The sequence below is a fragment of the Tursiops truncatus genome, chromosome 1, assembly GCF_011762595.2.
Source record: "Tursiops truncatus isolate mTurTru1 chromosome 1, mTurTru1.mat.Y, whole genome shotgun sequence".
Lineage (NCBI taxonomy): Eukaryota > Metazoa > Chordata > Mammalia > Artiodactyla > Delphinidae > Tursiops > Tursiops truncatus.
Genome location: NC_047034.1, coordinates 38489661 through 38502951, shown reverse-complemented (window position 1 = coordinate 38502951; position 13291 = coordinate 38489661). Strand labels below are relative to the sequence as shown.

The following is a 13291-nucleotide window of genomic DNA, read 5'->3' as shown; positions in this document are numbered from 1 at the left end:
AGAATTTAATTTAAGCCCCGGAATCACATTATTTTGCAAATAGTAATTTTCCCCTATATTGGACTCAACTGGAGTTTGTGTTTTGAAACATTAATTCATAACTTCTGTCTAGGGACCCCTCCATAGTCGAGATGGGTCATTTCAGGTGTAATGAACACAGAGGCTTGGAAGGCATAGCCCTAATAAAATGGGGGGAAGGCACCTGCACAAAAGTGTTACAAAGACCGTAATGTTTGTTTACTGCTACTATGCCAGATGTGCTAAATATAACACTTCTTTAAAACAGAGATCCTCCGACTGTGAACAACCAAACCTCTTGCTGCCTGGCTCCCTAGGAATCAAGAGGAGGCACAGACTGAAAATCAGGGAGAAAAGGAATAAGATCAAGGATGAGGATTAGCATCTGCAAATTGAACCCTATCTAATTTGCATGTTTATTTCTTAGAATTGTAATTAAATTTGTGTAATAAATGTTTTCCATTTCATTTGTACGCTTAAAATTTGGGTGACTGACATGCAGTTAAATGAATTTCTTTTTTTTAGAGCAAATGTAGTTTATTCAATAAGGCAGCAAACAAATATTAAACATAATTAGAACTAATCTGCTTTGAAGGTATTTTTGCTGAACTTTGTACATTAAAGACTCTCAGAGGTTTTAAGGGTATTAGGAAGCTGAGAGAAGGCAATTATGCTGAAAACAGACTAACTCAACAGACTTCCAGGAGCACTATTTCATTTTTTCCAAAAGGCATTTCAGGGTTGCATGCCTAGGATTGGGAATTGGGCATCCATCTTGGCTTTATTCTGAACCAGATTAAATTGCATTGGCTCATGCACGATATATAGGCCGTTATGATGATAATTTAAGAATTGTAAAGGTTCTACCCAGGTTATGGATAGAACGTAATTTTCATTTAGGTGGGGCGAGGAAAGGCACAAGGGCATTTAAAGCAGTGCAGGTACTTGAAAATCTAAGTGTCTAAAACTGGTTAGTGCCTAACTCAAATAAAGAACTAAATGTGAGGGCTTGGAGGCATGGCTTATGATTGTTTTTATCTGCCCGTATTAAAGTTTTATAGCATTTAAAGGACTATGGGGAAATCCCCACATACCCTTAGCTGTGTCAAAATACATAAAACCAAAAGGAGCAAATTAAGCATAAAATTGAGAAAAACATGAGACTTGAGTATCAGCATGGGTTGCATTGGCATCTTTGGAGCCTTGGCTCTGAGAAATGAGCCTTCTGGGAAACTGGCATTGCCCTTGGGTGGGGAGGACTCTTGGCTTTAATGTTACGAGAAAATGACATCATAACAGAAGTATGAAATCATTCTACTTCACAGCACCCTTGTGGTTCTGAGTAAGAACTTGACCCTGTCCTGTTCAGATATGTTAGGTTAGCATGTTTTACGAAAGCTTTCCCTGGCCTACTTTTAATCTCAAGCTTAATGTTTGCAGAAATTCAGGCCCAACTGTTGACAACGCGAACTAATGTCTACAGGCAGAGGAGGCAGTCAAATGTCCGTGGAATGAGAAACATCATTTAAAAATTTCAAGTGAGTAAGTGGTGGCTATGGCACAAGGAAAGGACTCACTCACTATACATCAATAATGAAATATTTGGAATGAATGAATGTAATTTATGAGCTGCAATATTCAACCTGAGAGCTCTGACGTCATCATTCCTGGATGTGTGTGCGTGTGTGTTTGAAGTTCCAAGACAAAAGTTTGATTATGAAACTTAAAATATCTTGAGCTGCAAATTCACTGAAGACGTGATTGTTTTTCTTCAGTGAACAAAGAGAGTGCCAGACTTAAAACTGCTGAAACCCATTTCTCAAAAACTTGTTATCATTTGAAAGGGGGATTTCTCAAGTAAAATTTGACGTATTCAGATTACTGTGGACACAGTGCCCATTTGGGTTATAAAAAGTCGGAATTACTGGCATTTTTTAAAAAGTGCAACCTTTTTTAACAACAAAAAGAGATATCTAATATTAAATCTCTCCAATTCCTCTTCTCTTATTCTCAAACCTTCTCTAATCAGGCTTTCTTATCCCATCACTCCATTGAAACTGTTATTGTCAATGACACCGGTGACCTCTGGGTTGCTAATTCCAAAGGGCTTTTCTTTGTTCTCATCTTTCTTGACCTGTAAGCAGCATTTGACCAGGTTGATCACTCTCTCTTCCTTGAAAACTTATATTCTGTTTCCAGGACAACATACACACCTGGTTTGCCTCCCACCCTACTGGTTCTTCCTTCTCAGTCTCCTTTACTGATTCTCTGTGACCTCTGAAAGCTATAGTGCCTCAAGCCCAGTCATTGAACCTTGTCTCTTCCTTTTAACCACTCTCTTGTGGAAATCACTCAGCCTCATAGCTTCAAATACTGTGTATATTCTGATGACTCCCAAAGTTAGATCTCCAGTCGAGATTTTTCTCTTGATCTCCAGACTCCACTTAGATGCTTAATAGACATCAGAGGATTTACAGATCCCAAACCAAATTCCCGATTGTCTCTGTTCCCCCTTCCTTAATATTCTCCACTCCAGTTAATAAACCACACTATAGCTTTGGAGTCACCCTTGACTCTTTTTTTCCTTTACACCCTACATCTAATACATCCAAAAATCCTTAAGGCTCTACCTTTAACGTTTTTCTAGACTCTGATCACTTCTCATTATCTCTGCTGCCACCACCCTGGTCCAAGTCACCATCATCACTTTTGCCCGGGATATTGCAGTAGCCTCCTCCTTGCTTCAGTCTCTGGTCCTTTCTACTTTCAGTCTCAACCCAATAGCCAATGATGTCAGTTTTTGCTCAGACTCTTCCTAACGCTCTCCATTTCACTCAGTGTAAAAACCACATCCTTACAATGGCCTACACAGGGTGCAAGTCTCCCTTTACTTCTCTGACCTCACTCTGTCTCCAGCTACTTTGGCTCCAGTGTGTCAGGCCTGCGCTTACCTCCACTTCTTTCTGTTCCTCCAGTATGTCAGGCCTGTGCTTACTTCAGGACATTTGCACATTTCCCTCTGTCTGAATGCTCTTTCCCCGGATAGATGCACAGATCATCACTCCACCTCTTCCAAGTCTTTCCTCACATATCACCTTCCTAACAAAGCCTGACCACTCTGCTCAAAATTCTAACACTTAGTCTCCATATCTTATTTTATTTTTATCCGGAGAATTTATCACCTTCTAGTAAGTTCTATATTTTATATATTTATTCTATTTATCACTTATCCCTTCTCACTAAAAAGGTCCTTGAGGGCAGGGATTTTTGTCTTTTTTATTCACCCCTATATCTCCAGCACCTAGCACAGTGCTTGGCATACTGAAAGCACTCAATAATTATGTACTGATTAACTGAGCAATTAACTGACAGTTTCACATATGTACAGAAACCCAAACAAGGCTAAAATAGAGCTACTTTAGTCTAGTGTATGTAGAATGGTGAAACATGCAGTTCATTTTATCACCTACTCATTTGCCTATTCTAGAATTCTCTGACCCAGTGCTCTTATCTGCCCTGCAGCATTCCAGGACCTGAAGACACTCCCAAGATCCCCAAGCACCCAAATTGTTTCATGCTGTCCTGCCTTCATTGAAAGTCCCCAGTACTGTGTTTTCATCCAGGTGGGTGCTCGTGCTCTGGACCAGCCCTCCTTTCCGCCAACGCAGATTTCCGTCCATTGCCAAGATGCTTGTCCTAAGCCGTAGTCTTCAGGTTACAAAGTATGTAAAGTTGCTCTCCAGAAAGTCACTTCTTGGCAAAGCCACCCTTTCAGAAGCCAGGAACTCCTCTACTGTCTTTTTCATCCTCCATCAAAACTTGCTAAGAAACCTTCAATAATTATGTGCATTTTATATGCGAGCATTGAGCTAGGAACTGCAGGTGAGGTAGAAATGAATAAGACACTGTTCCTAGACTTAGGGAGTTGTCAGTGTAGTGAATAGCATAAGACAGGCATAAAAATAACGATACTATTTAGTAATTCAGGGAATAGTGGCTGCCATGGGAGTTCAATGGTGGGACAGATCACATCCAGCAGGGGGGCACTCCAGAAGGACTTATTGAAGAAAGCAAAATTTGAAGTTGACCTTGAAGGATAGGCTCTTAATGGGTGGAAGTGGAAAATGGATGAAAGTATTTCAAGTGGAGGAAACCATTTGAGGCACATAGGTTGGAAAGCTAAAGGCATCTTCAGACAACAGTGAGTATTCCAGTTTTACTAGAGGGGTTAAAAAAAAGCATGTGAAAGTGGAAGGTAGATGAGGCCATAAGTTAATAAACATTGAAAACCAAGATGAGTTTGATTTTAATTTAATGGGCAATGGGGAGAAATAAAGGGTTTTGAATTGGAGAATGACACAATCAAAGCCCAGCTTTAGGAAGAGTAGTGTACAGTGCAGAGTGGTGTTTCAGCAGCCCAGGTGAAGGGAAATGGGGGTCTGTGTTACAGTGGGGGTCCCTGGAGAGGAGGAAGGAGACCGGTACGAGATGTTGCAGTGTTGGAATCTTTAGGATATTATCATTGATTGGTTGTGGGGAAGGGAGGAGTGAAAGATGACTCTGAGGTTTCTGCTTGAGTTACCGTGTGGTTAAGTGAACCCACAACAAATGAGAAGAGGCAAGTTTGAAGGGAATAGAATGTGTTGCCTCTGCTTATGTTGCGTATGAGATGTTCACGGAACAGACAGATGGAGATGTCCGACAGACAGACATCTGAATATTCTGGTCTAGCTGAGGATAGAATTTGAGAGCAAATTATAAAAATTTAGGATGATTTCAATAACTATGGAGGTGGAAGTCTTAGGACATGATGAGGTAATTGAAGACATTACAGAGAATTTAAGAGTGAAAGGCTTGGGTCAGCACCTTGAAGAATCTGATAATATTCAGAGGTTAAAATAATGTTTTGGCCTAATGTGTGACCTCTTTCAGGGATATTTGTATTTAATGGTGTACTAAGACCCTTTTGGCTTAAATTTAAAAGAAGAAATTTGGGATGGGTTGGTGGATGGGGGGGTAGCAGGCAATCTTTCCTGACTATCCTGACATCACAACACAGAAGTGGTTATACGCTGTGCTTCCTCGTGTGACTGAGTCTACTGATTTGCCATCACAGGTGGAAAGGGATTTGATATTTCATCAAAGAATCTTGAGAAAATCCCTGAAAAGATGTAAATCATTGATAACAAGCTTGGAGTGTTTTCTCTCAGGGATATTTGTATTTTAATAGGAGTCTCCTAAATACCACACAAATTTTAATCAAAGTAATTAATAATTAATGACATGATTTCAGATATAACACAAGCCAATAAGTATTATTTCTGAATGGGAATCACACAACGTATATGATCCCTTGTTCAGCGTACTCTTTGGGGGCACCTATATTAGTGACTAGGTAGGAATGGTTTACAGTAAACATACCAATTATCTGTAAAGAGATGTTCTTCCAACATACTTGGTAATTTTTGCCATTTAAAAATTTCTATTAAAACACTTTTAATGCTGTGAATCTTGTATTAGCTACAAGAGTGTGGTGCTTGGGTGTACATCACCCTTACTATTCAACCCAAGTCTTCAGGAAAAAGATGCATCCACGTGAGGCATGAAAGTTGGGTGGGACCTGGATAACCAGAGATGGGGAGGGAGGAACCCCCCATGAGGATTATGGGCAAGTGCTTACATGGTGTGATCCAGGGATGAGGGACTGGACGGATAGAAGCCAACTCTAAGGTTTAAATCTTCGTATTTGGAAAGATGGCAGTGCTGTTGTCGGAAGGAAGAATTATGTGAGCAAGAAATGGTCAAAGTGTGTGTGTGTGTGTGTGTGTGTGTGTGTCTATGTGTGTGTATTGGGGGTGGGGTGGGTTTAAAGTTTTTACAATATGAACTTTTTACAATATTCATTTAGTAATAAATAAATGAAAAATGGTGATATGAATACTTTCTGGGTATATCACCTTTTTCTGTTAAACTATTTTCCTTTTTTTTCTTCCAAGGAGATTTCCCCACCCATATTCCTTTCCTTCCTTTGGGATCAAGGGCCTGTACAGTTTTTTTTTGACCAAAAACTTAAACACATGTGTTCACCTGTGCCAGAGCACTAGTTCAGAAGCCTGAGTTACTGAAGAAAGAGGTGCGGTGTTTCATCTAAATCCTGAAGACAGATTTTGGCGAGACCAGGGAGAGGCTAGGTAGGGTTGCAGGAGGGGATGCAGAGCTGGCCAACAGAGTGGACCCCAGTTAATCTTAAGCCTGAATAGAAATCTCACCACATAAACAAGGGTAGGATCCAAAATTCACAATTTTGTCATCCTTTTTAAAAAAGACATAAACCAATGGGAATGAGACCCCAAAAGGGGACAGTCTGTGGAGAAACTGTAGCTACTTGCAATTTGATTTCAAAATCCCTTTCCTACTTTATCTACAGATAAGTACATTGTTGTAAAACAGATAAGCTAAACATTTTATGAGGCTTAATATCAGAACAGCAGGTTATATTTATGATACTATGTCATCATATCAAGAAGCATTTATTAAGTCACTAATAATTGCATTGGCACATAGAGAATTAATACAACATGGTTCTTTCAGGGGCTTGAGGAGTTGGCAGTATTTTCTTGGACTCGCCTTTTGTCTTATATATGTGTAATTTCTAGAGGTCTTTTCATCTTGGTGCATAGCTATTCTATTTTTTTTTTTTTTTTTTTTTTTTGCAGTTTTTAAAAGATTAAAGCCTCAGAGAAGAGTTTTGGTAGCTGACGAAGGCAAGGATGTAATCTGATTAAGTAAAATTTTAAGCTATATAAAATTATAGAGATTTAAGTGTGACCCTAATTACATTTATTAAATATTACCCAATTTGTTTTAAGTGGTATGCTGTCTCTTTACTGAACGAATCAGTACTGGGTTTAAGTGAAATATGTGTGCTTTTCACAAGCGTGTTTGATTTCCACAGGTCAAACATTCTATAACAGAGACTAGGAGAAGGAAATCAGTATTGTGAAGGCATAAAGCTCTAATGAGGATGAAAATGTAAGGGAAATATGTGGTTATCATTCTGCCCGTCTGTAGGCATTAGCCTGATTTCGATCTACTTCATATAATGTCCATGTACACAGTGCCAATAGAGTAAACCAACTGTATCAATAACTAGTGTCAGGAAAGGGGAATAAGGAGTCATGTTTCACCAGGGGGATAGTTGAAGACAGATTTGTCTTTGAGCATTTCGTTTTGTATTCCTAGTTTCTGAGTGATATAAAATGCATGGGCATATCAAAATTCATAACAAAAACTGCTTATGCCACCAGGAAGATGTATTTGTTTTCAATAATGTAAAGGGAACAGCATACAATTGAGGTGGAGAGAGAGAGACAGAGACAGAGAGACAGAGAGACCTGCAGCAGACATCACCTGAGTGGGAAATTACACATCCTGCACGCACACGCCCGCTCTGCACACACATGCACAGAATTCATCTCTGACAATTTAATTGTTTAATGGTAGGACTAACAAGGAATCCTTTCTAAAGTAATGGCATATAAAGGCTTCCTAGTGAAGTTAATATTCCTGCTGCATTTGATGGGTGTTTCCCATTTGTGCAGTTCTGCCCTAACAGACTCCTGGCGTTTGATGGGGGGAATCAGGAAGGGTGGCGTGTCTGTGCTCAATTGCAGAATCTGGAGAATGCCTCAGCCTGTGACCTTAGCCTCGAAAGCAATAAATCCGAGGCCATGATTGGCACCAGAGCAATGGCTCCCATCAGTTGTAATGTCTTGGCTTGCAGTCTGAGGATCTGGTCTTCGTGGACTGTAGGCTGGGTGTTTTGGGCACAGGGCCCTTGCTTCTTATGTAGTTATCTGTTTTCTCTTAGCTCACTAGAACCAGGATTTGGTAGCCATTTGTGCTGAGTTTCAGGACGCCGGTTTGACCAGTCTTCCAGATAATGAAATGCATGATGTCTCAGATGCTAGGGTTTGAATCCTCATCCTGAGCCGCAGTCTCTTCTCCTCATATTTCCTTATGGTTCAGCCTGGCTCATTTCGGCGCTTTAATTGGATCCCTGGGTGGCCTTCCTGTTACAGCAGTGTACACAACCACAGATGCTCTGCGAGAGGAATAACTGTGTCTCAAGAAACATAAAGTTCTCAAAGCAGACCCTAAAATGTTCTCATTCTGTAGCTTCCATTCTTAAATCAATACATTTTACATTTATTACTCTGGTTATTTAACTTTGAAAAAAAGTTTCATTGCCTGCACCAGAGAAACCCGGTAGTGGTGGTGGAGATAGAGTTTGACCACAATAGAGAAGCTGGTTTGTTGTGGAGCGGCGGTTGCCCTTTGGTTGTGGACTGGGTCCCAGGCTGCCTGCTTCTATCCCCGAAGGTCTGTGTCTTTCAGTCTAGGAAAAAGCTTAGTAGGCAGAGTTGAAAATGACAGACTATTTTAAACACACGCTTTATATCCCACAGTTCTGGTTCTTACTTCTATTATCATTACTTATTCATAGACTTTTATTCCCAAATATCATTACCCTTTACAGTAATAGGATCAACAAAGCAACCACTTAAAACAAAATAAACACACACAGGAATCCGAGGCACAGAAACATTTCCCCCCTTTTCTCCAGCTTTCTGCCTCTCTCTGACTACCTGGGGGAGAAGCAGTTCTTACCAGGCACTAAGAAGCTCTGCTGCTTCAGAAATACCAGTGTAATGGGGGCTTGGCAGTGGGAAATGATATGAGGCCTCCAGCAGTCTAAGGCAGCAGCAGAGAGGTAATGAAATCTGAAAAAAAAAAAAAAAAGAGAGAAAGAAAGGAGTGGAGGAAGGTGGAAATCAGGAAGAAAACTAAGAAGAATATACAGTGTGCATCCCTTAAACTCAATTTCAGCAGAGGAAAATCCCCCTAAAACATATCCCATTTAATTTAGAGCGACTCTAAAGTGAGATCACTTACTTATTCCTTGTATAGTAAGAATAGCCACAGTACACTGAGGGCCTACTACATGCTCAATGCTTTCTGTATGTTATTTGATTTGTACAGCTGTTAATAGCGGGTGTGATTATCTCCATCTTACAGTTAAGGAAACTGAGGTTTAGAAAGGTCAAGTGACTTGTCTAAAGTTGTGTGCCTCAATCTGGTGGGCCCAGAGCATACATTTAGATTTTATGAGTCTAAAACTGCTCACTAGAGTTTTTTCATCCTGACTCCCACTATGTTATATTGCATTCTATTTTATTCAGTCATTTGTCTCTCCACTCATATATTTATTTACATATATACCAACTTGTTCCAGGAAAGATGTAAGATGGTGTAAAGGCCTTGGAGCTACACACATATCTAGGCAGCTTGCACATGAGGACATTCTACTTATTTGTTGATTGAGCTGTAGAACATCAACTGTCAAGAGTTCAGAATTCTCTCACTGTGGAGTTCCCTTCCTTTTTTATCTTTAAAAGTAGGCCAGCCAGAAACCCATCTGTGCAGGATGGCTTGGGCCCAGAAACTGAGCTAACTAATCTCCCCAAATCTCCTCTACGTCTATGCTTCTATAAAGGACTAGATTAACATGCTGTATGGGAACTATTTTTTTTTTCTTTAGTAATTAATTACAGAGATGTAAAAATTGAGTTGTTAGGAGGAAAAAAGAGTAACTTTACCATGATGTAACCTGACAAACACTACTTCAACCAGGTGATCAAGGTCACCATTAAAAGTGGTAAATCACGCTGATAGTATGTACCCTTGATATGATGTGATAAAAATGAAACTTTATCTCTGTAGTCTTCCGCCCCCAAACTCATCGCTACCGTCCAATCATGAAAAAATATCAGACAGATACCAACTGAGGGATTCTAAAACTGCCTCACCAGTAGTCCTTGAAACTGTCAAGGTCATCAAACACGAGGAAAGTCTAAAAAACTATCACAGTCAAGCGGAGCCTAAGGAGCCAGGATGACTAAATGTAGTGTGCTGTCCTGGATCAGGAAAGGACATTAAGTGGACACTAAAGAAATCTGATTAAATGATGGACTTCAGTTAATTGTAATGTATCCGTGTGAGTTCATTCATTGTAATAATGTACCACACTAACGTAAGTGTCAATAATAGGGGAAACTAAGTGCAGGAACTCTTTGTACTATCTTCTCATTTTTTGGTAAATCTGTAACTTCTAAAAAACAAAATCTGTAAAAATACTTTCACACGCACACGCACGTGAATTGACCAAGATTTTTGGGAGAAGAAATGGTATGAGTAGAAGTAGAATATATATCCCTGTCCTGAAAGCCTAACCCAATAATCAGGATGCGTGTTTCTTGGATTTTTATGACTGGCTTTTTTGTTTTAATTTATTTATTTTATTTTTGGCTGCGTTGGGTCTTCATTGCTGCATGTGGGCTTTCTCTAGTTATGGCAAGCGGGGGCTACTCTTTGTTGTGGTGCGCAGGCTTCTCATTGCAGTGGTTTCTCTTGTTGCGGAGCACAGGCTCTAGGCACGCAGGCTCAGTAGTTGTGTCTCATGGGCTCTAGGGTGCAGGATCAGTAGTTGTAGCCCACGGGCTTAGTTGCTCCGCAGCATGTGGGATCTTCCCGGACCAGGGATCGAACCTGTGTCCCCTGCATTGGCAGGCGGATTCTTAACCACTGCACCACCAGGGAAGCCCTATGACTGGCTTTTGAATAACTGAAGATAGGATCAAGCTGCTAAGGAAGGTCCACTCAGTTCCTGGTTCCCAGCAGATAATCCTTGTTGAATGAATAAATGCCACTGCCACCTACACTTCATGAAGGAGCTTTTCTGGCTCTAGGATGCATATAGCTTAGCTTGGGTTCCAGACCTTCCAGTGATGGTACCCTGCACCCCAGTCCAACATGTAGCTACTCCAAGGTCTCTGTCTCATTCTTCACAATCCAGCAAGAGTTGTTGAACCACTCCAGAAACCGGTCAAATAACCATTTCCATTCAAAACTCTAATACCACATCCTGTTTGGCTTACTATTTACTGGGGACATCCAAGGTCTCATATGTAGCAGTGCCAGTTACATTGTCACCAGTAGGAATCACAACCTTTTGCATATCACAGTACAGTTGTTGCAGATATATCAATTTCAATATCTTTGAAATTGTGGTAGTTATTAGGTTTGCTACTGTATATTGATATTTAATGCATTAATAAAGAGCCCATGTATCACCGTATCAAACATTTTAAAATACTTTTATTTTTGATAATTGTATTTTAATATAATTGGTTTCCTTTGTAATCATATGGTGATTCTAAAATGCAATTAAAAACATTTTTCTGCGACGGGGTCCAAAGGCTTCTGCAAATTCCCTAAGAGGCTCATGGCACAAAAAAATTAACACTTGATGTAATGGAATAAACACTCATGAGTCCTAAACTGCGTAGTCTCCATCAAGTCCTTTGACCTCTAGGTTCCTCATTTTTCTGACCGGTTCCCACCTTGGGGGAAAAATTGAGCAGATCAAATATTTTTAACAAATAGGGAGATGCTTGTAAATTGCGAACCCATGTACATATAAGGAATCATTGTTATTATTGTTATGTATGTTTGGCCATTAGATAAAAATGACTTTTTATTGAGGTTTTAAATGCAGTTCATTGCTAGGAATACTTCTCACCCAATGATTTAGGCCATGCTTACATGAGTAAAGTGAAATGGAAAATTGATTCAATTCTCTGGATAATAATTCATACTAATAGTTTCCTACGTTTGCCTGCAACATCCGGATAATCAAAGAAAATGTGATTTTAACTTGAATTATCAGCATAGCTATATCACAATCCTCAACTCTTTGAATGTATAGACTCAGGTGCCAGAATTGAAGTTCTTAATTCTAAAAGGAATAGAATCTTTTCAGGCCTTTATTCTAGAGATACTCCGGTTGTGCACATTGAGATAGACCATGTGTTCTAAAGACATAAGTGGTTGACTGCACTGAAACACGTATATATCATTAATTAGAAATTTCTTCTGTGTTAGGCAACATTTTCAGTTCCATTTGTTTTCACAGATCCCTAAACCACTTGAACTTCTGTGTAATGCGTATGTCTCAGGACAGTGTTGTCCAGTTAGAACCACAGTATTTTGCCGTCAGAGAATATTTTAAATGGAAAGGCAGGCTTACTCTTGCCTTACAGTGTATAGATATTAAGCATTCTACACACAACTATGTGCATTCATCTTTTAAGAAAACTTACAAATGAAATGTAAACTGACAGGAATTGGATTAGGTAGAAAATCAAATAAAGAATGCAACTGGAAAGTCGTAGTGATCTGATACCTTCCACCCCTGATGTAAAAATAAATGCATTTGTTCAGTTTAAAGAAATCAGTAATTACATTTTCTTCCTCTGCTATCTCACCCCCCTCCCCAGCTTCTCATACACAACTATACAAATGTAACTCTAAAAAGGAATCTAATTCAGTTGATGATGCATTTGTGTTGTGAAGATACACTATACCTATATTGACTCTTTGGAAAAGATTTGCAACAAAAAGAAAATCATCTGGGAATTAGACCTTCACTTAATAGAGAAAGCATATTACATACCGTGCTAGTTTGCCAGGGCGGCCATAATGAAGTAACACCAATTGCGTGGCTTAAGCAATTGAAATTTAATTTCTTACAGTTCTAGAGGCTAGAAGTCTAGATCAAGGTGTTGGCAGGGTTCGTTCCTTCTGAGGACTGTGAGGGAGAATCTGTTCCATACTAAGCCCTTAGCTTCTGGCGGCTGGCTGGCAATCGTTAGCATTCCTTGGCTTTTAGAAGCATCACCAAGGTCTCTGCCTTCATCCTGACAAGGCATTCTCACTATGTGTGTGTCTCTATGTCCAAATGTCCTCTTTTAATAAGGACACCAGTTATGATGGATTAGGGCCGACTCTAATGACCTCACCTTCACTAATTATATCTGGAATGACCATATTTTCAAATAAGGCCACATTCTGAGATACTGGGGATTAGGACTTCAACCTATGAATGCTGGTGGGGGGGGACACAATTCAACCCATAACATACAATGGAGTGTTCAATATATATCTGACACACTGAACTGAAGCATAATATACTTGTGAAGAGCTAGAGGGGCATGTACTTGGGAGGAGACACCTCTCAAAACCTCTGATGATAGTGTAACCATGTATATATCTTAGCAGCCAAAGTAATCCAAATCTCTATCCTTAAAGTAACTTCTAGCGGCTGTTCTTAGTTTTAATTCTGAAGTATCTGTAACACCAAAGAATGAACACA

General features: G+C 39.7%; 1 protein-coding gene across 3 annotated transcripts in view; it reads left to right on the top strand.

The window, feature by feature from the left end:
- LOC141278371 (uncharacterized) overlaps positions 1 to 13291 on the top strand; it is a 32455-nt gene that overhangs the window by 1888 nt on the left and 17276 nt on the right. For 2 of the 3 annotated variants that reach the window (XM_073802901.1, XM_073802905.1), the window contains exons 3-5: positions 287 to 449; positions 1459 to 1556; positions 3541 to 3641. The gene's annotated coding sequence lies outside the window, so the exon portion shown is untranslated. The remainder of the gene's footprint in view (positions 1 to 286; positions 450 to 1458; positions 1557 to 3540; positions 3642 to 13291) is intronic. The other variant, XR_012331005.1, reaches the window with a different exon arrangement.